This window comes from Ranitomeya imitator, chromosome 2, assembly GCF_032444005.1.
Source record: "Ranitomeya imitator isolate aRanImi1 chromosome 2, aRanImi1.pri, whole genome shotgun sequence".
NCBI lineage: Eukaryota > Metazoa > Chordata > Amphibia > Anura > Dendrobatidae > Ranitomeya > Ranitomeya imitator.
Genome location: NC_091283.1, coordinates 462,961,804 through 462,976,546, shown reverse-complemented (window position 1 = coordinate 462,976,546; position 14,743 = coordinate 462,961,804).

The window sequence follows — 14,743 nt, the reverse complement described above, 5'->3', positions numbered from 1 at the left end:
AGTAAGGAGAACATAATGAGCACTATTGACCTTGTCATCCGGTTTTCAAGGAGATTACGCAATCAAGTCATCTTACATTGTTGGCCTTACAAGGTTGTGGGTCATCATCTGGAGAAAGAATCATGTAGTAATGGCTACCTGGTACCAGATTGGTGTTTTAGCTTTTAGCCTAAATTTTTCAAATTATCATTATCCAATATTTATACTTACAAACTGAGTCAATATAAAGCTAACATTCTGTGTTCACAGGATAACAAAAATAACATGTCTACATAGATTTAAGGGTCAACATTCATGTGTCGTTTCTAGAACTCTCAGGATTGATCTCTCATGATGGTGAATTGGGGACATCATTGGACTTGGATTTTTAATCAACATATTCCAATTATTGAGGGATTCAATTTGGTAAATCTGTTTCTTGTGTGAAAGTTTACATTATCTTTGCCAGGAGTCCATTGTCATACAGGAAATGCATCAATATTGATAATCCTTTTCATTTTCTTCCTCTTAACTCCTCAATGTCTTATACCTCCTCTTCTTTCTCCTTTTTTTCTGCCTGCTTATCTCCCACTATTTTTTACTGGTTTTCTCACCTTCCAAAGCTAGTTCACATTATTTTATCCTCCTCATCCACATCCTCTTTATCCTGTTTCTTCCTATCCAAATAATGTTCTTCTCCATTCCCTCATTCTTTTCTGACTCCTCTTGGCTCTTTTTCTTCTTTTTTACCTGCTAGTCTTTTTATCCTCCTTTTTTCTCCACCATCTCTTTTGCATCCATCATTTCCATCTTCCTTCTTACTCATCATCTTTTACATTCTCTTCCTCTTACTCCTATTTATTTTCTTTCTCTTCCTCCCCTCCAACTCTTGATTTTTCTTCTTCTCCTCTTCCTTTAAATTTGTCTTTTGCTCCTCTTTCTCATGCTCATTCTACTCCTTCTACTTCTATCTCCTTTTCCACACCCAATTTACTGACTGACAAGTCTTACATGGAATATCGATTAGTCATATAAACGTATTATCGGTTATGCCAATGCTTGAATAGAATTAGTAGGTTTAAAGGTTCCTGCAGATAAGTCATTCCTCCATTAAAACCAAAGCCATGTTACTAGTGTCAACAAAGTCTAATAGCACTAGCATTGTTTCCTTTATGTGGACAATTATATCTAGGGATCATAATAGTAAAGGTACCTTCACACTGAACAACATTACAACGATAACGATAGCGATCTGCGACGTTGCAGCGTCCTGGATAGCGATCTCGTTGTGTTTGACACGCAGCAGCGATCTGGATCCTGCTGTGATATCGCTGGTTGGAGCTAGAAGGCCAGAACTTTATTTCGTTGCTGGATCACCCGCTGACATCGCTGGATCGGCGTGTGTGACGCCGATCCAGCTATGTGTTCACTGGTAACCATGGTAAATATCGGGTTACTAAGCGCAGGGCCGCGCTTAGTAACCCGATGTTTACCCTGGTTACCATTGTAAATGTAAAAAAAAAACACTACATACTTACATTCAGGTGTCTGTCACGTCCCTCGCCGTCAGCTTCTCGCACTGACTGTGAGCGCCGGCCGTAAAGCACAGCGGTGACGTCACCACTGTGCTCTGCTTTACGGCCAGCTGGTGCTCACAGTCAGTGCGGGAAGCTGACGGCGAGGGACGTGACAGACACCGGAATGTAAGTATGTAGTGTTTTTTTGTTTTACATTTACAATGGTAACCAGGGTAAATGTGGCACCCCTAGGGGTATTTGCCACAAAAATAGTTACGGACAGTAAATACAAATACTAAAATAGCAAGACTGCACTACCACCTCTGGCCAGAAGGGGGAGCTCCAGAGACTCCCCTTGATCCATTCTGGTCTGAGAGAAGAAATGGCAGTTGGGCCAAGGAGCTGAAAGTGAGAGGTCATACAGTTGAATCTCTAACAGCCCTGTGACTGTTACCAGGCCTAAATCACCGGCCTGAGGAGAAGAGGGATAGAGAAAAAGGACATTGTGAGAACCGGGTAGCATTAATCACTACCCAGAACAGGCGCAAAGACAGATACCGGATCCGTGGCTGTATTCATTATATATAATACAGCAACCGGAAAAACGTGAGGTGATATCAGCTTCACTAGGGTCGGACGCAGCAACAGACACAGAGTTCAGCGGTACTCCCGGAGGGGGTAAGCCGATAAAAGGACTCGGGTTGCCCGTCGAACCAGGACCCGGAGGGAACAGATTGGGCCGGCAGCCAGTTCACACACAGCAGCAGGGCCACACAGAAATTGCGCACAATAAGAGGCGAAGACCCCGGCAGGGTCAAAGTAACTCAGAGTTCCCATACAGACTCCGGTGACAGGACTGGTTGTAAATCCTTTTATGTTAAAGTAAACTGGTTAAACGTTTCAGTGCCTCAGTCTTTCATTTGGACAATAGCCATCTATCCAGGATCGGGATCATCGCCGCTGGGAGAACCTGCTGCTGATCAAGTAAGTGCCTGTCCCCTCACGATACCCCTTATACTGTGCATTGCCTGAGGCCACAGCACCGGGTCAAGCCACCCGTGACATCCCCCTCAAGAGACAGACCCCATTGGTCCGGTGCTGGGTATCCCGGTCTCTTGGGCGTCACAATTGGCGTCACAAACAGGATTCAGCCAGCCCGTATACCGGGTATTGTGTGCCGTGATTGAAGCCCAAAACTGTGAAAACTTGGATGAAAAATCTTGAAAATTGACTTTATTAAAGAAAATTCCATTTCCCATTAAAAACTATTGAAAGTGACTTTTCCCTATTGGTTATAATGGAGTAAAGATGGCCGCCATCACCTCATAACCGTTAGGCACAAGACTGTTAATTGAGTTACGCCATTACCTGAGCCCCAGTCTGACTGAAAAACTTCAGAATCCGCCATTACAGAGCGCGTGGCGGGCGGGAGCAGCAGGGGGCGTGTCATTGTGGGTGGCACCAAGCTGATCGCTCTGACGTCAGAGCAAGGGGAAAACCAATCCTGCTGCACAGCGGAACGAATCTACACTATCCCGACGGAAGCGGAGGACCGGAAGGGTCCGGATTAACTAAGGGGGCACAGTATGTCGCAGCACGGAGATGCCGCAGCACCCGGCGACGCTAATGCAGCTGAAAGACAGAGTGTCGATAGAGAGTCCGGTAGCGCAGCGGTGCAAGGAGTGGCGCCCATCATGCCGGTGCTGATGCCATATACCCCGGGTGGCCCATGGCTTCCAATGTGTGAAGGTGAGCCTAATACCCTTGACGATTTCAGAGAAAAGATGCTGGCCCATTTTGACATGTTCCCCGTGGGTGAAGTTCAGCGTGTTAGTCTCCTGATGATGCAGTTAAGTGGCCATGCTAAGCGAGAAGTCACAGCATGGGCAGCTGATCTAAAAGGCACTGTTGAACGCATATTTGCTGGATTAAAAGCTACATTTGAAACCACTGCCAGCAGCAAAGCTAAAGTACGATTCTTTAATTGCAAACAAAAAGTTAATGAGGGCGTGGGAGACTTTGCCTTAAACCTGCAGGAAGCCCTTAAATCACTTACACTGGCTGAACCCATTTTTAACACCGGAGCGGATAAACTGCTAAGAGATCAATTTATTGAGGGACTCTACACCCCTTCTCACCGGTGGCATGTGAGCATGCTTGTTTTTAAGAACCCTGAATTGACATTTGCCCAATTAAAGGAGAGCGCTATACGTCTCCAGCTGGCAGAGGCACCTCGGGATCAGGAGCCTGCGCAACCCATGGCAGAGGCTCCTCAACAACAGGGAGCGCCAGTGACATCAGCTATGTCCGGGGCCATTGCTAAGCCCCTGGGGCCCAGTACTAATGAGGCTCTTCAACAAAAGCTTGACTCTTTAACTGATGTTGTTGCTTCAATGGCTAAAACCATGCAGGAGATGAGAGGACCCAAGATGGAGTTGGCAAACCATAGAGAAGATGTTCCATGGATGAGACCCCGGAGATACCCGACATGGAGAGGACGACCCCGCGACCGCTACCAACCGGATGGACAGCCCATTTGCCGCCGTTGCCAGCAGCCAGGCCACTTTGCACGAGATTGTGATTTAAACGGGAATCCCCTGGGAATGCGGGCCGCTTCGCAGGAATGAACTTTCAAGGCCCAACACCCTGGCACGACAGGTACATCGGAGGACGACCCATTATCCCTATCGTGCTGGACGGAATTCCCCTCAACGCTTTGCTGGACACAGGTTCCCAGATTTCATCTATACCGTATATCCTTTATAAGAGGTACTGGGCTGATGCAGATATTGATAAAGGGCCCTCTGATGTTGAACTAGGTATATGGGCCAGTAATGGTAAGTTGGTACCGAAACTAGGATTCAGAGAGATGACCATAAAGATTGGTAAAGTAGAATTGAAGAAACAGGGTATAATTGTTGTTGAAGTTGACCGGCGGAACTGTGAACCAACTGTATTGATAGGAATGAATGTGTTAGAGAACTGCTTTTCCGAAGTTATTTCTGTCTTACAGCAAATTGCTGAAACTGCCCAATCCTGCCAACAGAGAGTTCTCCGGAGGGAAATAAAAGTATTGATGTTAAGGTAACAGGTAGAAGTTGCAGGTGGAGAAATCGGCAGTGTGAGGGTAAGTGATTCAACGTCTATTGTAATCCCACCAAAAACAGAAATGCTGGTATGGTGTAGAGCAGCCATTGGTACTAAGGGACGAGATTATCAAGCCTTAATAGAACCAGTGTACACCGACAGCAGGCCCACTATACTCACAGCACGAGGGATAGTCGAGGTACACCGGGGACGAGTGCCGGTACGACTTTTGAACTGTGGAGAGGAAGAGGTCACTTTGCCAAGGTATGCAACAATGGCAAAGCTATATACTGTTGACAACAATGCCATCTAAAACCATTGAGCCCTTAGAACCAACCTGTCAGGTGGAAGGCAATGGCTCAGATGGAGAAATGGAGGATTGGTGCCAACAGCTACACGTGGGCATAAATTCAACACCTACCCATCAAAAACAAGGGGTGTATAGGCTAGTGACGGAATATGAACAAGTCTTCAGTAAACACCCATTGGACTTCGGACGGATAGAAGGGGTAGAACACACAATCCCCACAGGTGACCATCCCCCAATAAAAGAAAGATATAGACCCATACCGCCCGCTCACTATCAATGTGCAAAAGATATGCTGAGGGAAATGAAACAGGCCGGGGTAATAAGAGACAGCTGTAGCCCCTGGGCGGCCCCTCTAGTGATTGTCAAAAAAAAAGATGGAACTATGAGAATGTGCGTAGACTACCGGCAGATTAATAACATCACCCATAAAGATGCCTACCCTTTGCCTAGGATAGAAGAGTCCTTGACTGCTTTGAAATCTGCTAATTATTTTTCCACCTTAGACTTAACAAGCGGGTATTGGCAAGTGCCTGTGGCTGAGAGAGATAAGGAAAAGACGGCATTCACCACACCAATGGGTCTAAGTGAATTTAATCGCATGCCGTTCGGACTCTGCAATGCATCCGGTACCTTCCAGCGGCTGATGGAATGCTGCCTCGGACACAAGAACTTCGAGACCGTCCTCCTGTACCTAGATGATGTGATCGTCTACTCAAAGACTTACGAACAACACTTAAAAGACTTGGCAGAAGTGTTCGAAGCCTTATCCAGGTATGGCATGAAAATCAAGCCATCCAAATGTCACCTTCTCAAGCCAAAGGTACAGTACCTGGGACACATCGTGAGTTCGGAGGGAGTAGCACCGCATCCCGAGAAAATAACCGCCATAAGGGATTGGCCGAGACCTACCAGCGCAAAAGAAGTGAGGCAATTCCTGGGATTGGTGGGTTACTATTGCAGATTTATAAAAGGATTTACCAAGTTGGCAGCACCCTTGCAAGACGCCTTGGTAGGGCAGACGAAGAAACCTTCAAACCGAAACCCTCCTTTCCAGTGGAACGACGAAAGGGAAGACTCCTTTGAACAACTAAAGAAGGCACTAACCGGAGAAGAGGTTCTGGCATACCCAGATTACCATCAACCTTTCATCCTCTACACCGATGCCAATAATGTGGGACTAGGAGCGGTGTTGTCACAAAAGCAAGAAGGTCGGGAGAAAGTCATCGCCTTTGCAAGTAGAAAGCTCCGGCCTACTGAAAGAAATCCAGAAAATTATAGCTCCTTCAAATTGGAACTACTGGCAGTAGTTTGGGCTGTGACGGAACGTTTCAAACACTATCTGGCCGCTGCAGAATTTATTGTCTATACTGACAACAATCCGTTGACCCACCTGGACACAGCCAAATTAGGTGCGTTAGAATAGCGATGGATAGCCCGGTTATCTAATTACAACTTCAAGATCAAGTATCGAGCAGGTCGCAAGAATGGAAATGCCGATGCCCTATCCCGGATGCCACACTTGAGAGATGTAGAAGAAGAAACGGGGGAGCTTGAAGAAATTGAACTACCAGCCTTCCATCATCCCAAGGCGAAACATCATCAGTCAAGTACCTATCAGAAACAACAAGAGGTGAATTTTAATCCGTTAGCACACCATAGATGGGCTGACACCCAAGACAGCAATCCGGCTGTGAAGTTGGTGAAGGAACTGTTAACTGAGCAAAGTGCATATCCCGATGAGGATGCCCCAGAAGAGACGCATCAACTCTGGAAAGAGAGAGGCAAAATGTTCCTGTATCAAGGGAAGCTCTGTAGAAGGTACACCAATCCGAAAACACATGAATTGGTTTGGCAGATTATCGTGCCTAAACAAGATGTCAAGATGGTCCTCGAAGCTTACAATAATGGTGCTGGTCACTTCGGTTGGAAAAAGTTAGAAGTACTTCTAAGAGAAAGATTTTATTGGGTCGGGATGAGAAAATCAATCGAACAGTGGTGCAGAAATTGTGGCCCGTGCAACCTCAGAAGAAACAATGAAAAGAACCAAAGAGCACCACTGCAGCCCATAATCACCAAACAACCACTTGAACTTGTAGCCATGGACCACGTGAAGTTGACACCAAGCCGGTCCGGCTATGTCTATGCCTTGACCATCGTGGACCATTATTCACGCTTCTTGGTAGTAGTACCCGTAAAAGATCTGACAGCAAAAACAGCAGCCAAAGCGTTCCAAACGTACTTTTGTAGACCCCATGGATATCCGGAACAGGTTCTCACCGACCAAGGTACAGCCTTTGAATCAGAGATCTTCAGAGAATTCTGTAATATGTATGGTTGCAAAAAGATCAGGACGACGGCCTATCATCTACAAACAAACGGCTTATGCGAGAAGATGAATCATATTGTAATAGACCTACTAAAGACTTTACCTGAGACAGAAAGGAATCAATGGCCAGAGAAATTGCCTGACTTGGTGGATCTGTATAATCATGTCCCGGTGAGCTCCACCAACTGCACCCCAGCTTATCTTATGCGTGCAAGACCCGGCCAATTACCAATCGATCTAGAAATGGGAATTCTGAAACCAGACGCAGAAGTTCAAGACTCCAATTGGGATATTATACGGCAAAAGCAGTATCGCCAAGTGCAAGAGAGTGTGGAAAGAAGCCTTCAGCAAACTAGAGAAAGACAAGAGCGAACTTTCAACCAGAATGCTCTAGCGACCCCATTAAGACCGGGTGACCAAGTGCTCAAGAGAAATCGTCGAACAAATAAACTGGACAATCAGTGGGAAGCCGTACCCTACATAGTTTTACCAACAAGAGTGGATAATCCTAAAATGTGTCTCATTAGCAAAAACGGAGGCTTAACATCTGTACTAGTGTCAAGAGACAATCTTAAATTATGTCCGGAAGCATTGAAAGAGCCAGACGTTGTCCAGCCAGAACCAGAAGTTATTCAACCCATACAGGTTCAACCAGTAAAGGAAAAAGAAGAGGAAGTGTATCACACCTGTATAGGAGACTTTCCCAAAACCCTACTAACATACCATGGTGCAGTAGTGGTTCCCATGGTGGCCTTTTACCCAACACCGAACCCAATACCAGAAGTCCCAAGACAGGAAGAGGCTGACCCCGTACTACGGGAGGTTCCAGGCCAGGAAGAACAGATTCCTGATCAGAGTAATCCCATTCACGGTGGACTTGCCAACTCCATAGTCATGGAATTATCTTTAGCAGAGTGGGCAGATACTACATCCGCAGTGGACAGTAGTACTCCACATGAAGAGATACCGCTATTACGTAGATCACAGCGTAGTACCCAGGGTCAATTACCGGCCAGGTATGCAGATTACCAACTATAAAGCTCATAATGTGAATTGTATATATGTTATGCCGTATATAGTTAAACAGAAAATGTAGTATAGTCATTGTTATCAGTCTGCAATGTTTAAGCCCAGTACCTACAGAGACTTGTCTGTATGAACTTCTTGCATATTCTTGAACTTGTTATCAGCCCGGAGGCACTAAATCAAAGCTCCGGAAAGACTGCTTTTTGAACTTTGCTTTTTGCTCTTTTTGAACTTTCTTTAGACTTTATATTGAGTACCTTCAAGGGTAGAACTGTATTAATGGACGCTATTTGAAGTGACTTTTTACAGAACTCTATTTTTGTTTCCTTGAGTGGTTTTTGTAACTTTTCATTTTTAAGACTCTGTACATATTAATTGTTATTTCAAAATGTTATCGTCCCACAGTCCCGGAGTACTGTTCTTAACTCAGGGGGAATGTGGCACCCCTAGGGGTATTTGCCACAAAAATAGTTACTGACAGTAAATACAAATACTAAAATAGCAAGACTGCACTACCACCTCCGGCCAGAAGGGGGAGCTCCAGAGACTCCCCTTGATCCATTCTGGTCTGAGAGAAGAAATGGCAGTTGGGCCAAGGAGCTGAAAGTGAGAGGTCATACAGTTGAATATCTAACAGCCCTGTGACTGTTACCAGGCCTAAATCACCGGCCTGAGGAGAAAAGGGATAGAGAAAAAGGACATTGTGAGAACCGGGTAGCATTAATCACTACCCAGAACAGGCGCAAAGACGGATACCGGATCCGTGGCTGTATTCATTATATATAATACAGCAACCGGAAAAACGTGAGGTGATATCAGCTTCACTAGGGTCGGACGCAGCAACAGACACAGAGTTCAGCGGTACTCCCGGAGGGGGTAAGCCGATAAAAGGACTCAGGTTGCCCGTCGAACCAGGACCCGGAGGGGACAGATTGGGCTGGCAGCCAGTTCACATACAGCAGCAGGGCCACACAGAAATTGCGCACAATAAGAGGCAAAGACCCCGGCAGGGTCAAAGTAACTCAGAGTTCCCATACAGACTCCGGTGACAGGACTGGTTGTAAATCCTTTTATGTTAAAGTAAACTGGTTAAACGTTTCAGTGCCTCAGTCTTTCATTTGGACAATAGCCATCTATCCAGGATCGGGATCATAGCCGCTGGGAGAACCTGCTGCTGATCAAGTAAGTGCCTGTCCCCTCACGATACCCCTTACACTGTGCATTGCCTGAGGCCACAGCACCGGGTCAAGCCACCCGTGACATCCCCCTCAAGAGACAGACCCCATTGGTCCCGTGCTGGGTATCTCGGTCTCTTGGGCGTCACATAAACATCGGACGCGCGCCCGCTCGTCAATAGTTAACAGCTGCCAGCCAATTGGAGGCTGGTAGCTGACGTCAGCCGCAGCTCGCATGTCGCCGGCGTCTGATGTCATTGTCAGTTGCCGGCGATTGCGCGCTGCTGGAGGGAGCTTTGCCGAAGGAGCGCGGACAGGTGAGGAGAACTATTTTTTTTTTTTTTTAAATTGCGAATGGCAATTTAAAAATGGGGGTCCCGGGCCAGAATGCTAGACATTGAGGGCAGAGATGCTGGACACACTGGGGGCAATATGCTGGACACACTGAGGGCAATATGCTGGACACATGCGGGCAATATGCTGTACACACTGGGGGCAATATGCTGGACACACTGGGGGCAATATGCTGGACACACTGGGGGCAATATGCTGGACACACTGGGGGCAGAGATGCTGTACACTGGGGGCAGAGATGCTGGATACTGGGGGCAGAGATGCTGGACACATTGGGAGCAGAGATGCTGGACATTGGGGGCAGAGATGCCGGACAATGGGGGCAGAGATGCTGAACACACTGGGGGCAGGACTGGAGACAGACGGAGCAGGATTGGAGACATGGGCAGAATGAATATACGGGGCATGATTGGAGACACGGGGCAGAATGAAAGACATGGGGCAGGATTGGAGACAGATCGTGTAGGATCATGGGGCAGGATGGATATGATGGAGACTGATGGGGCAGGATGGGGAGATCATATGGGGCAGAATGGATACTCATGAGGGCAGGATGGAAGAACATATGGCTGGAGCCAGCAATGAGATACACAGGGCCAGGATGGGGGATATTATTATTACCATAGGGGCTAATTAAGGGGTATTATTACTGCAGTGATGTATTATTTTATTTTTTGAGGACACTGTTTTAAATGGGGGGCGGTCCTGTTACTGTATAGAGTGACACTATGTTGCCTATTTTTCTTCATGTGGTGTAATGTAGAAGTTGGGAAAAAAAGTAAGTAATGTGTTCTGCAAGCGGAGCTTGAGATAACTGTGTTATTTCCTGCAGAGACGAGTCCTGGCTGGATGAAGTGATGGCGGTCTGTGCTGGATGAAAGATGAAGGACTTCACCTAGAGACGTCACTGGTGAGTCAGTGTTACCTATACACTGACACTATACACTGTATACTATATACAGAGGTCCTGTGTACAATGTCACCGGTGATCACTGTATTGCCTCTACACAGACACTGCATACTAAGTACAGATCTCCTGTGAATACTGGCACTTATGGTGATAGTATTGTGTTTTTTTTCTTCCTAACTGAAGGGTAAATTGACTAGTTCAATGGATGTTTGACAGGTTATAGTTTCACACAGCAACTATTTTTCTGGAATAATCTGATTCAGGTATATGATGACCCCGTCGCATGACCCCGTCACATGACCCCGTCACATGACCGGTGGGCCCACAGTGTCTGAAAAGCCCAGGGCCCTGGCTACCCTTAATCCACCCCTGGCTGGTAATATAAACATAAATGTAAAACAATTTTTTTTAATAACTAGTTTTTCACTTGGCGGTTTGAAAATATATTCACATAAATATAAAAATATTCTAACAATGTAGAATAGATGTGAATTTGTTGACAATTTATCAGATATCCGCTTTCGTTATTGATGTGAATGTTGTGGATTAGAGTGAAATTTTCTGTATTTGCAACAGTGCCACAATATCATGTTTCGTTGAAAGGTCATGTAATTGTGAGTGGAAAGAAGAGAAAGGTACTGTTTTTGAAGGTACATTCTTAAATGTGGGGTTCCAGAGGTAACAATTTTGCTTCTCGTTAATGTGTTTTAAACAAAAAACACTAGAATAGGAAGAAGTAAACAGCAGATTAAATATATGATTTTCCCATGAAGTCAAGTATAAGTTATTTGTGTTTTTCGAAGTGACGGCCACAGCACTATTACCTGGAAAATTACCAACATTATCTGCTTGTTACTAAAAGGACGCACACTGTACCATCCATTAGGCTAGATGAGATATTCATGTTAAGCATGCACATACCTTCCTGGCCAGGCACAGTATCAAAAGCTGTAAAACATTTATCTTGATCAGATATTCAAATAATTTTGCATGTTTTTTAATGATAGAAGGTGCTTTATTTTTGCCGTATATACTCGAGTATAAGCCGAGAATTTCAGGCCATTTTTTAGGCTGAAATTGCCCCTCTCAGCTTATACTCGAGTCATTCCCAGGGGTCCTGCTGGAGGGGAAGCGGAGCTGGGTAAAAATACTCACCTGCTCCTGGCGCGGTGGTTCTCCGGCGCTGACAGTTTCTTCCTGTAGTGAGCGGTCACATGGTACCGCTCATTACAGTAATGAATATGGACCCGACTCCACTCCCACAGGAAGAAGCTGCCGGCGCCGGGGTATGCCGTGCAGGGACCATGCCAGGAGCAGGTGAGTATAACGCAGTGCGCGATATTCACCTGCTCCCCATTGCACCGTCGGCTGTTATGACCTGGTGGTTAAGAGGCAACACTGAGATGACCTGGTGGCTAAAACGCAACATGGAGCGAGCTCTGAGAAGGTGGTATCTCTACTGACCGCAGTCCCTAATCCTAACAACAACACTAGAAATAGCCGTGGGATGTTCCTGACTCTCCCTAGACACCTCTTCACAGCCTAAGAAATAGCTACCCCTAAAGAAGGAAATAGAAAGCTATCTTGCCTCAGAGAAAACCCCCAAAAGGAAAGATAGCCCCCCACAAATATTGACTGTGAATGGAGAGGGAAATGACGAACATAGAAATGAAATAAGAATTCAGCAAAGGAGGCCAATACTAAACTAGATAGACAGAGAGAAAAGGATACTGTGTGGTCAGTATATAAAAACAACAAAATCCACGCAGAGATTACAAAAATGAACTCCACACCGACTCACGGTGTGGAGGGGCAATTCTGCTTTCCCAGAGCTTCCAGCTAGCCTGAATAAGACATAGTGACAAGCTGGACAAAAAGAAACATATTTGCAAAGCAATAGAGTCCAAACGAATGGACAAACAAAAACAAGCAAAAACTTATCTTTTGCAGGCAAGGACTGGCCATATGAAAATTCCAAGGAGAGAACAAAATCCAACCAAGAGCATTGCCAGCAGACATGGACTAAAGCCCAGAGCAGGTTTAAATAACAAACCCAGGCAAGGCGATTAGTGAAGGCAGCTGCTACAGCTATCTAAAGGAGCAGCAGTTCCAATCGAAACCACCAGAGGGAGCCCAAGGGCAAAACTCACAAAAATACTATTAGCAACCACAGGAGGGAGCTCCAGAACGGAATTCACAACAGTCGGCACCGCTGCGTCTTCCCCGTCCTCTGCAGTGACGCTCAGGTCAAAGGGCGTGATAACGTGATTAGTGCACGCCGCCCTCTGCCTGAACAGTCTCTGTACCCTGTTCACAAAGGTAATATACAGATGATCAGGTTTTTAAATACATCAGATAGGGATTGCATACATCAGCTAGGACTGCTCTGATATGGGTATACCGTGACGTTTGGTGGAGCAGCTTAGTATACATTTTTTGCAAAAAACGTATCAACCAAATACCCTGTTTTTTACATCTTTTTACTAGCACTTGCGGATTACTGTGATTTTTTTGAAACTGAGTGTTTTTGGTTCTACTATGCTCTTTTGTGTCTTCAAGTTTCTTGGTGGTGTGTGAGCATGTTCCTACAGACTTGTTCACTGTGCGGAGTAGCCCATGTGTTCCTGTTTCTGAACAGTCAGTGCAGGGGACGGGGAAGACACAGCTGTGCCCATCAGCTGAACGGGGAGCAGGTGAATATAGCAAGTGCCAGGGGCCTGAGCGACGAGAGGTGAGAATGTCTTTTTTTTTTTTTATCGCAGCAACAGCATATAGGGCAAATGTCTGTATGGAGCATCTTATGGGGCCATGTGCAGCATTATATGGGGCAAATATCTGTATGTGGCCATGTGCAGCATTATATGGGGCAAATATCTGCATGGAGCATCTTATGGGGCCATGTGCAGCATTATATGGGGCAAATATCTGTATGTGGCCATGTGCAGCATTATATGGGGCAAATATCTGCATGGAGCATCTTATGGGGCCATGTGCAGCATTATATGGGGCATATATCTGTATGGGGCCATGTGCAGCATTATATGGGGCAAATATATGTATGGGGCCATGTGCAGCATTATATGGGGCATATATCTGTATGGGGCCATGTGCAGCATTATATGGGGCAAATATCTGTATGGGGCCATGTGCAGCATTATATGGGGCGAATATCTGTGTGGAGCATCTTATGGGGCCATGTGCAGCATTATATGGGGCAAATATCTGTATGGGGCCATGTGCAGCATTATATGGGGCAAATATCTCTATGGAGCATCTTACGGGGCCATGTGCAGCATTATATGGGGCAAATATCTGTATGGGGCCATGTGCAGCATTATATGGGGCAAATATCTGTATGGAGCATCTTATGGGGCCATGTGCAGCATTATATGGGGCATATATCTGTATGGGGCCATGTGCAGCATTATATGGGGCAAATATATGTATGGGGCCATGTGCAGCATTATATGGGGCAAATATCTGTATGGGGCCATGTGCAGCATTATATGGGGCAAATATCTGTATGGAACATCTTATGGGGCTATATGCAGCATTATATGGGGCAAATATCTCTATGTAGCATCTTATGGGGCCATGTGCAGCATTATATGGGGCAAATATCTCTATGGAGCATCTTATGGGGCCATAATCAGCAATTGTGGAGCACTTTATGGGGCAAATATCTGTATGAAGCATCTTATGGGGCCATAATCAGCATTTGTGGAGCATTATATGGGGCAAATGTCTGTATGGAGCATCTTATGGGGCCGTAATCAACATTTGTGCAGCATTGTATGGGGCGTATTTTGTATGGAACATCTTATGGGGCCCATCATGAACGGTATGGAGTATTATATGGGGCTCCTGATTCAATATGGATATTCAAAAACACTTAACCTACTTTTATTGGTATCTATTTTCATTTTTGACATTTACCAGTAGCTGCTGCATTTTCCACCATAGGCTTATACTCGAGTCATTAAGTTTTCCCAGTTTTTTTGTGGCAAAATTAGGGGTCTCGGCTTATTCTCGGGACGGCTTATACTCGAGTATATACGG